Below are 13,452 nucleotides of genomic sequence, written 5' to 3'. Positions count from 1 at the left end.
AAACACTAGAATCTGTGAAATATTGAGCATCTCTAGAATTTGTTGGACACATTGTCACGAGAGATGATTTGTTTTCAGGAACTTTGTCCCTGAATTTTGCAAATAGACGGATTGTTACATTATTATTTTAATACTTAATAGAAAAACATATTGAAATACAAATTTGCAGAATTACTGATTATTGCTGAAGTAATTTTTAGCTTATATATTAAAGAATCTTAGAATAAAAATTAATGAATGAAGATTTACAAATCTATTAGTGGTTTATTTAAATGTCACAAAAAAGTAAATTTATCTCAAAAGCCAAGAAATTGATAAGCGTTTAATGCAAATTTAGGTTTAAGGACAAAATTCCAGATGTTGTGATCTAAATTTTGTTAATAGTGTATTCCTATAATTTATTAATTAAAAGAAGTCTCATATTCTAGAATTATTTGTTCATATTCTGCAACTGGCATCATTTTTTTAATTGAAAAATTGATTTCATTGACTTTTAAGTATTGTAAGTTTTTTGAAAATATTCGTTGTAAATAATATATCTGGTAATACCGGTATTAGGGCATTCGAAAATACCGGTAGTACCGGTATTTTCGAATTTTTTGAAAACGACATATCCATGGTTTAAAACTACGAAAACGACAATGCCTATATTGCTTACGCAATATTTACGAATTTAATATTCTAATATTTACATTTTTAACCCAAATTTCGATTTTATTTTAAATTGCATTTATAGCTCCCTCTCAAGTGTATACTAACAAATTAATTTCACATGGTCACCCTATTATTTTTTCTCACCAATACTGTGACGATGAGCGTTCATATCTTGGACGGACTGTACATTTACACTCTTTCCCGATTTTCATGCCATGATAAATACCAGTAATTTAAATTTTAAGTCAACTCTGGTCCAGATGTCTGGAATCCAAAGTAAAAATAAACACACTTAATATTTTTAACTGTATATTGTATTTAATGCAAAAATCAGATTGTTTAAAATCAATTTAATCAAGTATGATGCGAGATTGTTGTATTTATTTAACACTTTGCCTAGTGAGTTAATTTTACGTATTTTTTCAAAATTATTTCTGTTGTTATTTATTAATTATTTTATTATAGAAAAAAACTACTTATTCTCAACTTTGATTTATTTTACTATTTTTTTGTATTAGTATTATTTAATATATTTATATTAACACTTTTCTGTTACTAAATTTCGTTAATTTATTTTACATATATTAATATTTTTGATTTTTTCTATATAAATACAGAAGCTTTTAGTATTTCTATAAAATTATAATTTGTTATGTTAATTTATTGGTATTATATCTATATAAATCATTTAAAAAAATTATACATAATATATATTTATAGTCAGTTATATATGGGGTACCTCAAAACAGTAAAAGATCGAACGCCGTACATGTACGGCGATACTCCTCAAAGGGTTAATCTGATGGTTTGATACGTGAAAGGTGATGTTTTACATTTATTTCTTAAATTATATTTAAAAACTATTTATTTTTGTTATATATATTACGTTTATTTGGTAGGAAATTTAATAAAATATTTTTCTGTCTAGTCGCTTTTTAACTGAAATTATTAACAATGATACTTTATTGTAGTCTATAAAAAATAGTAAAGAACTAGAACTATATTAAATTAAATAATTAGATCTATAAAATATATTAATTATATTATAATATAATTTATTAAAATTATACATAATCGAGTATTGCCCAATCTGAAAAAACTTTTTAATTTTAATGTGTCCTCTTATTTTACTACACACTGCAATTTGTTACATCGTAAAATTGCTTTAACCTATACTTTCAGAGATCAACTTACAAATTGGTGATTTTTTTTGTAGACGGTTATTTTTATTTTATTGATTTCGCTTTACTTAGACATATACTATATATATGTATAATTTCATTAATAAATATTAAAATGCTCAAAAAAAGTTTAAAATCAGTATTAAAATATATTTTATAACACTTGTTACTAACTTCATGCGGTACACACAGATCTGGATGTTTTTTTCTAATAATTTATTAATCTGATGCTTGAATATCTATTTCTTTTGTTGTCATACACGCAGATGGATTTTGTACTCACTATAGGGCTGTAGAAGCAGCAAGCAAGCATCCCCCTCCCTTTCGGGAGAGGGTATACAATGTCTTACACGGCTCTACAGCATAGCAAAGCTTAATTATATTTATCTTCAATACCTCTAAGTGGAATGTAATTAAGCTCTCCTTCGTAAAAAAGCCTTGCAAATGAACAGGGATACTTTATCTTGGCTTTCCTTGAATTTAAAAAGGAATACATTTTTATTGGCTCAGTTAAGACTGTTCTATTGGCTTGTCACAGGTGGAGTCTTAATTCCACATTAAAAAGTGACGATCTTAGTGGAGTGAGAATCCTGTCTATATTTTATAAACTTGAACTCATATATAAAATATATAGCGTGTGTATAGAAATTTGTTATTGTCTCTTATTATTGTATATTAAGATAAAAAATAAAAATGTTAAAATAATAGTGAACCTGATCATTGCATATGATTGTATTTTTATAGTAATTATAACCCTTCGTGGAATTAATCGCAATTCTAAAAGAAAAACATATTTTAGGGGCTATGTGTAGTTACGCCACTGGTACTAGGCGAGTGGTATTGCGATGGGCACTTCAGAATATACATATGTCCGATTTATTCTCATGATTTTGTAAATATCAAGGTGCTCGTCAGTAAGTAAATATGCAGTAAATATCAAAGTTGTCATGCATTAAAAATAGCGACAACAGTTTATAACGTGTCAATATTGTATGTGTTACGTACGTAAGCTATACAATGGGTAAATAAATATACACTTGAAAAAGCATCACATCTGAATATATTTTCCTCTTTTGTTATGAAAATATTGATCACGATTTCTTTAATTACTTAACTAATATATTATATTAAAAAAAAACTATTTACGCTAAACGTTCATATCTGAATCTCAACAAAAAAATAAGTGGATATAGCCTTGTTTGATATTTAGCGACTTGATATACATACCAGTTCTGAATTTGGACTTCTAGAGATGAGCAAAACGTGCGGATTTTGCCGTATAGCAAAAATTCCAACCTTGGTCCCAAAAAAGTCGTTATTTTTTAATTATTCAGCATTATTCAAACATTATGTAGCTGTAATCAATTGGACTTGCAAGGATATTTTTCGATTTATTATAATTTAAAAAAATGGCGCAAAGGTCGCGCAAAATGCAAATTGTATAAATCATAGTGTATCATACAACTTTCTATGCAAACTATTTTATTTATGTGATAAGTAGAGGTTAAGCTTCTTAATTGGTTTAATTGATTCGAGATTACGTGACATTGGATTCTTAACGATTTTTCTTTTTTGATAAGTGTCGTATTTTCATCTTAAAATGTGGGAAAACCCTATATGGGTTTTTACAATAATTTAATTTAAATACAATACTTTTTGAGATTTGCCTTTATTTATAAGTGCTAACTGTATATAATAGTTAGCATATATGTATGAACAAGTATGTTTTTCTTCTTGATATAACAGGACTATGTTAAAATTAATGCCATTTTCATGTAAAATTTATCTATTATAAATATATGTTAAATCTAATGACATTTTCACGTTAGCTTTATGTATTATATAATTTATTTAATATAATGCATATTTTGCTACTACAAAAAAAATCATAAATAAATATCGTTATTTGTAATAATATGAATAAATAAAAATTATAGAATCTGTATTAAAAAATAATACACAATTTCTTACATTTTATTCTACTATAAAATTATTATTAACCCTTTGAGTAGTGAGTTTATTTATACATATTTATTAATTTGTTAGTGTAAATTAAGAAGTGATTTAATTTTATGTATTTTTTCATATTATTTATTTATTACTATTTTATATTGAATTTATAGTAAATTATATAAGAATTCCCAATATTTTATTGCTTTTATTTATTTTATTACTTTTTTGTATTAGTATATTTTAATCTATTTTATTATTTTCTATAAAAATCATTTACAATTTACATATTATATAAATATAATATTATCTGGGATACCTCAAAACAGTAAAAAATCGACCGCCGTACATGTACGGCGATACTCCTCAAAGGGTTAAAATCATGAGTTCAAATTCCATATAACAACTAGATTTTCTCTATTTATATTTTATCAAGGAGATCGAAAATAGAGTTGTATTCTATAATTATATTTACGATCAATCATGACAGATTATGTTTTGCTAGATTTACTTAATATCACGGATGAATAATTAAAATAAAATTGAGATAAGTCGTGCATATTGCTATATATTAATTTTGGGCTATAATAATAGTTTATATACAATAAAATAAAATTACATTAATTAGTGGTTGATGATTGTGTTTACAGTGTTGTAACTAAATATGATAGGCTTATGCGAAATTTATATTATGTTTTATAAGCTGCTTTGATTTACATTTTTTGGCAAGTAGAATAATACTTAATCATAAGAGATATCATCGTCTTATTTTACATATCTCAATTTAAATGCTGTATTAATGTGTTTCCATGTAGCAAATTTATTTTTATATGTATTAGTCATGTTGCATATACATATTTTATTATACTTGTATACTGATGTATCATAGTTCAGGTGTCAGTATTGGGCGGCGATGTTTAATGCGGAAGAGTCCAGGTTGATCAAAATGTTGTTGCCTTTCATTTGTTCTTTTACATGAACGCATAATTAAATCAATTAGTTTATATTGTCAAATTAATGAACCTTGAACATGACTTCTGTGTGAACATTTATAAACGGAACCACTGTGGTCGTTTCGTAATGACGAGAAAATTCTCTAAAATTGTCTATGGTAAAAGTAATGCCTATTATACGAAACTCTTTGTTTACGTCGTTCTGTTTTTTTTTTTTAATAATGAAATTTTACTTGAGGGTTTTTTTTAGTAAAGCACATTTAAAATAACGTATTCTACTGGACTAAATTGTATATTCTATAGCTAAAATAAAAAAATCTAACAAAATTATATGTTATACATATATGCAGGGAAAATATTTTTATTTTTGAAAAATTTTAATAGTGGCATAGTGGCGGCGAGAACATTCGTTTGGTACGACGGCCGGCGGCGCCTCGCCCGCCGGTCTCAACAATCGATTTGTACTTAATTGCCATTCGTCGCTATCCGTCCGCTAAAAATTCGTTTCAGTTACTTTAATTATTTTGTACTATGTAAGATTTGATAAATTTATTAACTAGGCTATTTTTTATATATTATTTATTAGATAGATTTTTTTGTTGCAAGTATTCAGATAGTTATGAACTCTTTTAGTATTTTTTTTTTGTTGAAGTACAGAAGCGCTTCAAATGGCATCTTCTTGCTTAAAGTATCTTTAGAGTTCTTCAGGGTGCTTCTAGCTTCTCAACAGGCTTGCCAAACACAAAGATGTTTTCGGTGATAGCTATGAGGAGCTGGAAAAAATATGTGGGATGGTGCTCATTTATTTTAGGTGCGCTCCATAACTGTTTTTTAAATGTTTATTTTTGTTTGTATTCTGGCCATCATGACACATTGGGAAAACCTGCCTGTTTGTCAGATTATTTTTTTAAATAATTTATACGCAATTTATTACTAGTTCAGATATATTTTTGTATTTTAAATTCATTTAGATAATAATGAACTCGCTCATTAATTATCTTTAATACGCTGGCATTGCACATTGATCTGTTTAATGTCAGTTATGGGGAGCTGGTCCGATTCGTATCATATTTTATGATATTTTTTATTTGCTTCTTTCTATGCATTATTTCAATTATATTTTTTTTTGTATATTGATATAATACAGTGTATTGCTTTCGATCATCATGATGCATTGGAGTAAGCTGTTAGGTTACGATGGTCTTAATTTAATTTAAATAAATAAATTATTATTATTTTAATTGGTACAACACAGTTTGCTCGTAGAGACAACATATTATTTTATGGCATAGCTATAAAGTTCATCAATAAATCTGGAACCCTTATCGAAACCTGGGAGCTGATCTTCGAAGATTTCAGAGCCTCTTTGAAATCTTTACAGCACCAGGATTCATTAGTAGCATCATCGGTGAGATCAGATAATTTATAGCATAAAATGAATAACTGAGGTGCTCTCAATATATAATATAAATCTATTTCCAAATAGATATAAAAGGAACCTTTACTTGCAATGTGTCGCAAACTATGCGAGTGACATGAGTGACATGCTGCGCAGCGAGAAAATTTCCGATTCTTTCCCAACAACATTTTTTTCTTTGATTACAGTGTCACAATAATGATGTTGTTAGTAATCGTCTGTTTACGAGGCACACTCGAACGAGAATGAGTACCGCAGACCTGACCTAAATCATCAAAAACTACTAAGCAAACGCCCCGGGCGGCTTACAAAACAAATGCACAAGTTCTAGCTGTGGAATTAGTGGTCGAAAGGTGAAATTTGGGGCCCTGCGTTTATATCAAATTGCATAACATTCGACGTCGTGCGGGTCAGTTCTCACGTGTGCAGTGGCTATTTTCGTAATCTTAGAAAACTAGTCGCAAGTACGAGTATTTTAGATTTACGAAACGAATACCGAAAGCCACGTGCCGGACGCTCGATAGGACTCAATCCATCAGATTTGGTATAATTGATATTAATATTGCCCAATGTCAATTAAGTAGGTTGAGCATTATTGAGAAAAAAAATACGTCACTTGTACACAGAGATGGTGACCGATTTTTTTAAGATGAATAAATGATGCATCATTATTATGCAAATGTGTGTGAAGTAACAGTGTGTTACACAATTGATTTTATTACGAGTTAAAAATGTGAAGGTAAGCAACGTAGAGAGGGATAACAATAATTTAGGCGATTGTTGCCATGAGTTTGTAGCATCTTTAAATTATTAAAATGAATAGCTAGTTTTTAAATTTTTATTGAATATTTAATATAATACATACACTTGTTTTTTTTTATTATTATAATATTTTAATTTGTATAATCTTCATATGTTTATATTATTAGTCAATAATTAAAATATTCTTAATATGCACCTCTCACATGTTTCAATGCATCTAATAATAAGCTGGTATTTTAAAATACATTTTTTATTGATTTCTAAATTCTTTTTTTACATTAAAGACTACAGCAAATGCATAAAATTATACAACGAAATATTTATTTACAAAAAAGTTTATGATGAAAGCTGTCGAAATTCACTTATCTTTTTTTTTACATTATAAAACACGATTGTATACTTACAATTTTATCAAGATGGATAGATAAATATACATGTTTTTTCATTAGTTATCAATTGATTAAATAATATTAGCGCTTTTTTTATTATTAAACAATAACAAAGTAGTTTTAATGGTATTTAATTAAAAAACACGAATACATCAGATTATCATAATAGCTATGACATAATATTTTCTTTGACAGGGGTGCTTATTACTTTATAATTGTGATTAATTTATATGCGATGTGCTCCAGTTTCAACTCTGGATTCCAGACGTAGAGCAAAAACAGGGTTGACGCGAAGAGAGAAGCAGCGGCTTTTTTTTTATTCAAATTCATAATTATTTTTTTATTAAACGTTCGTCTCAATTTGATTATTAAATTCACTATTATATATATTTATATTTCAGTTTTAGTGTACACAAAATAAATAATGAATAAACAAACTAGTTCGTGCATTGTTGTACTACGTCAAGAAAGACGCTCTTAGTTATGTAGATCATATATTTAATATATATCAATAAGTTTTAAGTGGTTTTTTCTGTGATGCTTACCTTTATCATCTAAAAGTTCTACACATAACCTCAAAACCTTTAAATAATTTATGTCGCTATTCATGGTTAGGTGCGAGCGAGCGTTGATCAGGACAGTGAACACCCCATGAACACATGTAACATATGTTCCATGACCCCTAAGCCTCGTATCTTCCATTTCATTCTCTCATGTACATATAAACGTATAGTCCGACCAAGAAATGAACGCTCATTGCTACAGTATTGGTGAGAGAATATAATAGGGTGACCATGTGAAATTTAACGTCCAATTAATTTTTCCTATTTTAATTTAATTTGTTGAAGATAATGTAAAATATCACTTTCTTACTTATTTTATTTATTTATATATTGTACATATTTAACTCAAAAACATGATAGCAGTTTTGAAATCACTCTCTAGGTTGTATATCTATTTAATATAATATTTTTAAAAAATACCAATAGAATATTACTGGAATTGTTCTATTGATTACAAAATAACACAACATGACAATAATTTAAAATAAAAATAAAACATTATAATTTTTAATTCAATTTCCAACGTATGGTCACTCTACCCTTAAAACATCCCTGATTTAGTACTGGTAATGTTCTCCTATCGGTGTAAACAAATTCGCGAAAAACTGTATATGTATGCATGCATCCGTACACGCACCCTTGTTTCCAACACAACGATGATGAGCGTTAACATCTTGTACGGACTATACAAGTTTATTTGAAAAAATGCATTTGTGCACATATAAACAAGTATTTATGTTCACTACATGTTACTTATTTATACAGTAAAGTAATACGGATATATTATTATTAAAATAACACGTTAAAAAACACATTCCATCTAAAGTAGAATCAAACATCCTCGTTTTTTTTTGTTAAAAAAAATCCGGACGTAGAAAAATTCGCCTCGTTTTGTATTGATGTTGGTTTATTATTTGTCCTCTTGCCCGTCGATTTAAATATTTTGAAATCTTTCTCTATTAATCCGTAAGATGTTGGTTTTCTTACACTACTCTCTGTAAAGCTTAAAGAAATTTCCCTTCTCTAATTGTTGCGCCAATAATAAATTTCTTCAGTGGATTCTAGGTAATGATTTAATGAAGTCATCTTGGAATTCGTCGAGCCATTAAATAATCTGCGAATAATTTTTTCCCCTATTTTTACATATTTTTGCTTTTAAAGAATAACTAAAAAGGTCAATATTTTTTTGACTTGTGAAAGATTTGGGTTATGCCTATATTTAATTGATGACATCAATATCTGGTTTATTCGATTATATAATTGCCCGTTGAAATTTCAAGCTTAGCTCAGAATTGCTAATTTACAATTGTTTTAACAAATCTTTTAAGGTATTTTACAATTGAGACAATTGTCAACTGTTGCTACTTTACAAAAACAATTTTGACTATCGAAATAAAATGGCCCTAAATCGTTTTGCATTCTGCTGATACCCATGCGTAATTTATTCGTATTGTAGCGAGTTTTTAGATCACCAAAGCAAAGGTAAAGCCGCCGGCCGGTTAAAGCAATAGAAAATTGCAAAAAAATCCGAAAAAATATGCATATTTTCAAACATCTGGCACGAACACCTTCGGAAAAATGGATTACTTGAGCAAAAATGAGGCGAATTTGAGTATTAAAAATTTGTAAAAAATTTTCTGTTATTCCCAGACCCCTATTAAAACCTTTCAAGAAGTATGCATATTAGGCATGAACCCGCTCTTTACTTATGCAGCGTTATAAAAAAGGCAGTGTTTGTAAGCATTTTTAAAATATTCGTATAAATTTAATTGAATGTAATAAAAAATGCTTTATAAAATTTTTCGAAAATTGAGAATTCTCGTTTTGACATTTTTTTTTTTTTGAGAAAAAACACTAGCATATAGTAAAAATTAAAATAACAAATAAAACGCATGTATTTACAATTTAAAAGTAAAGCGAAAAACCTTTAAAATAAAATAAAAATCGTGGCGAAACATTATTATGTTATTTTCTGGTATGAAAATGACAATTTTTATTTATACAATAGTTGTTATTTGTTGCATATTTTAAAGATTCATATAAAAATTAGTATTATATATTTATATTGGATAACTTATAATTTAGAAAAAATAGTATTAAAGTCCGGAAAATTTATTGCTCGCAATGCACCGCCAGCAATTAATCGCCAGCAGTTTACCGCCGCGTAAATTGATCGCATAAACAATTTATATCTTACGAATGATCGCTAGCATATATAATCGCCAGTCAATACATATAATTTATATTAATTTATTGGTCATTTTATTTTATTAAAGCAAACTCACTTATTCATTAAGTGATAGACAGTGTGGCAAGTCTAAGAATTATTTTTTTAATAAAGAGGTTTTAATTGTATGCTGTTCTAAAATGTCTATGAAACGCAATTTGACAGTTGCGAAACGTTCATTTGCTGTTCAAACCCAAACCTAAATATAACAAATTAATTTAATTGAAGTTCAAAAATTATAATTAAAAGATTATGTTTGGGTTTGAACAGCAAATGGACGTTTCGCAACTGTTACAGTGAAGCTATATTTTTAATAGTATAAATATAATAATGCGCCGCTAACATTTTTCCAATCTGGCACGTAGGTTTTGAAACACTCGATGACACAAAGCGCGTGGGATATTTGATATCTCTAGACGAATATTGTTGTGGTCCACCGAATAATAAATGTTGCCCTTGCCGCTGTCAAGTGAGTGTTACCAGAGTGCCGCCTAGTTTTGTGACCAAATAAATCTTCCCCTCCTCCAGAGCGTGAATGATGAACAATGGTGAAAGTGCATAAGCATTAGTCAAGTGATTGAGGATTAGGAGATTATGTTTGACTTCCCTCATATTTTGAGGTTATATAAGCTAGAACACTTGTGCTTCAGTCAGAAACTTACTTCATCCAAAACTACCACTTCACTTCAAAGAGAATTTTTGAGGTCGTTTCGGTCAATTCAGCGTAGCTTCTAGAGTTTGGTTGAATGAACGAGGGATCCAATTAATTGATCAAAATGCGAGATATATGGAAGGCTTGTAATGCTTTATTCTAGATGTTTTTTGGCAATTTAACATATCATACGAAACTTAGTCTAATGGATTTAATAACTCATATTATGATTAGCGATATTAAAATAGAATATGCGTAACTATTTACAACAAGCGAGGAATCCATGGTCATTTCTTCCACACCTGCTGGATTACTAATATTTTCCGTTCATTCAGACAATGAATAATAAGTGGTAAACACATTGAAATGATCCGAAAACATTCCATAAACATATTTGTTTTTTAAGTATGGTTCACCCAAGGAGATTCACCTTTATTTATAGTATATTCACGGTCAAGGAAATCGATGCGTGCTCCTAAAATCTATCTTTGTGGTCGTTTGTTCAATAGAAGAGATATTCGAGCTCAAAGATAAATACCGTTAGATGAAACACGTTACGCTTTCTCGTTGCAACATCCCAAGCATTGTCCCCCGAGAGCTACCCCAAATCAGTATTAGGTTGATATGTTTATTACCGTCAAACGTTTATAAAAATATTCGCCGATTGTAGTACGAGTAACGGTAATAACTCTCCAATGAATAAAGATCATATTTACCCAGTGGTATATACCGGAAAAAATTAGACCCAAGCGCTAGCTAATTTAAATCTTGCGTCCGCGTCGATTTCGCGACTATCAAAGATTTTACGAAAATACTAGGATTTAAAAATAATTAAATATCATGAATATATGTGTGAAAATCAGCTACTAACAAACATGCCGAGGGAGCGGCTAAAGCCGACTGAAGCGCGGGCGAACTGGCTGGCCAGTTGTCTTGCGCAGTCGATACGCGTGCGCCATGAATTGCTTATCGGGAATTGAATTGGTCGCGCATGCGCACTAGAACTCCAGCCGTTACCCGTGTTTGTATTTACGCGTGAGAGCGAGCGGCAGTCCATTATTGACATGTTTGCAAAAATTTTCAAAATTGCTCAAGAACCGCTGTTAAGCAATAAACAACAGAGTCATAAAAAGGCTCATTAACTTTAACCATTAAACCATTTCAGCAACAGATAAGTACAAATTTAACAGAACCAATTTTTCCTACGAGCAATATATTATTTGTTTCATCCACGGTTGTAAATTTAAGAAAATCATTATTATTTTTTAAATGTGATCTGGTTGAGAACCCTTGATATATTCAGGCTGGGGGATAAGGGACAAATTTCTGGGGCCCCACTCTAGAAAAAATCATAGCAATAATATATATATATATATATATATATATATATATATATATATATATATATATATATATATATATATATATATATATATATATATATATATATTTATTAAAATTATAACCATCGTGTCCTGAGAGGCAAAAATATAAAATATATAAAAATATATAAAAAAAAGTAAAAAATATATAAAATATATAAAAAAAATATATAAATAATATATAAATATATAAATATAAAAATATACAAATATATAAATATAAAAATATACAAATATAAAAATATATAAATATAAAAATAAATAAATAAAAATAAATATAAAAATAAATATTTAAATATAAAAATATACAAAAATATATAAATATAAAAATATACAAATATATAAAAAAAAGTAAAAAAATATGTATGTACTGATGTATTTTGTGCTTAAGTTCCTTTAGTTTTTTTTATACATACAAGAAATAAAAGGAGTGGAACATTGCCTTCAATTGCACCCGCTTTCTATGTAGTACTTTCACAATAAACATTATTATTCAAAGGGACAGATTGAAGTTTTTAACGCGGCTCCGTTTGTGCTAAAATTTGTTGGAAAATAATTGTTGACTTGCTTGGTTTTTGCACCTTTAAAAAATATTAGGCATGAGAGGAAATATTCAACTAATGTAAATTTGTAGCAGTAAATTAGGTATAAAAATTAATTATATTTATATAAATTTAATGTTTTTATAAATTGTATTATCAGTTTCATGTTGTTATTTCGCGACTTAAATGACGAAATTTGCTTAAAGGTAAAAAAAACTACGAAACAAATAGAACGATGATCTTCGTGAGCTGTTATCCGAAGAAATATTACTTTAAAATCAATATATTATGCAAATATTGAAATTACAAATATTTTACTCATACGAATGCTAAATAAAATAAAACAACTCAATCTTGAACCAATATTGTTATTGGTTTAAGATTATTTTGTACAATACCAACAGTGACGTTTGTCCTCTTCTTGACTTTTGCCAGAAAAATGCATGTCATTTAATTAAATACTATATATCTTATTAAAAAAAATAAAAAAAATAATTGAAATGACGTCCCCGATTCTAAACCAGAAATTCTCAGATTATCTCTAAAAGAAAATGTAAAGAAACAGAATGTATGTTTAAAAACATGTCTCATATTTTGCTCTATAGTTGGTCTGCACTTACATATTGCGTGTTTTAAAAATCTCCGTTCAAGTTCTGATACCATTTACCGATGGTTCTTAGGTGAGTCTGTCGAACATATTGATAAGCTTTGGGAGAATAAAAACTTAAAGTTAAAGTTAAAGTACTTTTGAATTATTTTTTCTTTTTAGAAAAGCTAACA

Source organism: Plectrocnemia conspersa, unplaced genomic scaffold, assembly GCF_051122295.1.
Source record: "Plectrocnemia conspersa isolate PC_06_02 unplaced genomic scaffold, ASM5112229v1 ptg000008l, whole genome shotgun sequence".
In the NCBI taxonomy this organism is placed as follows: Eukaryota; Metazoa; Arthropoda; class Insecta; order Trichoptera; family Polycentropodidae; genus Plectrocnemia; species Plectrocnemia conspersa.
Note: the sequence above shows the minus strand (reverse complement) of the source record.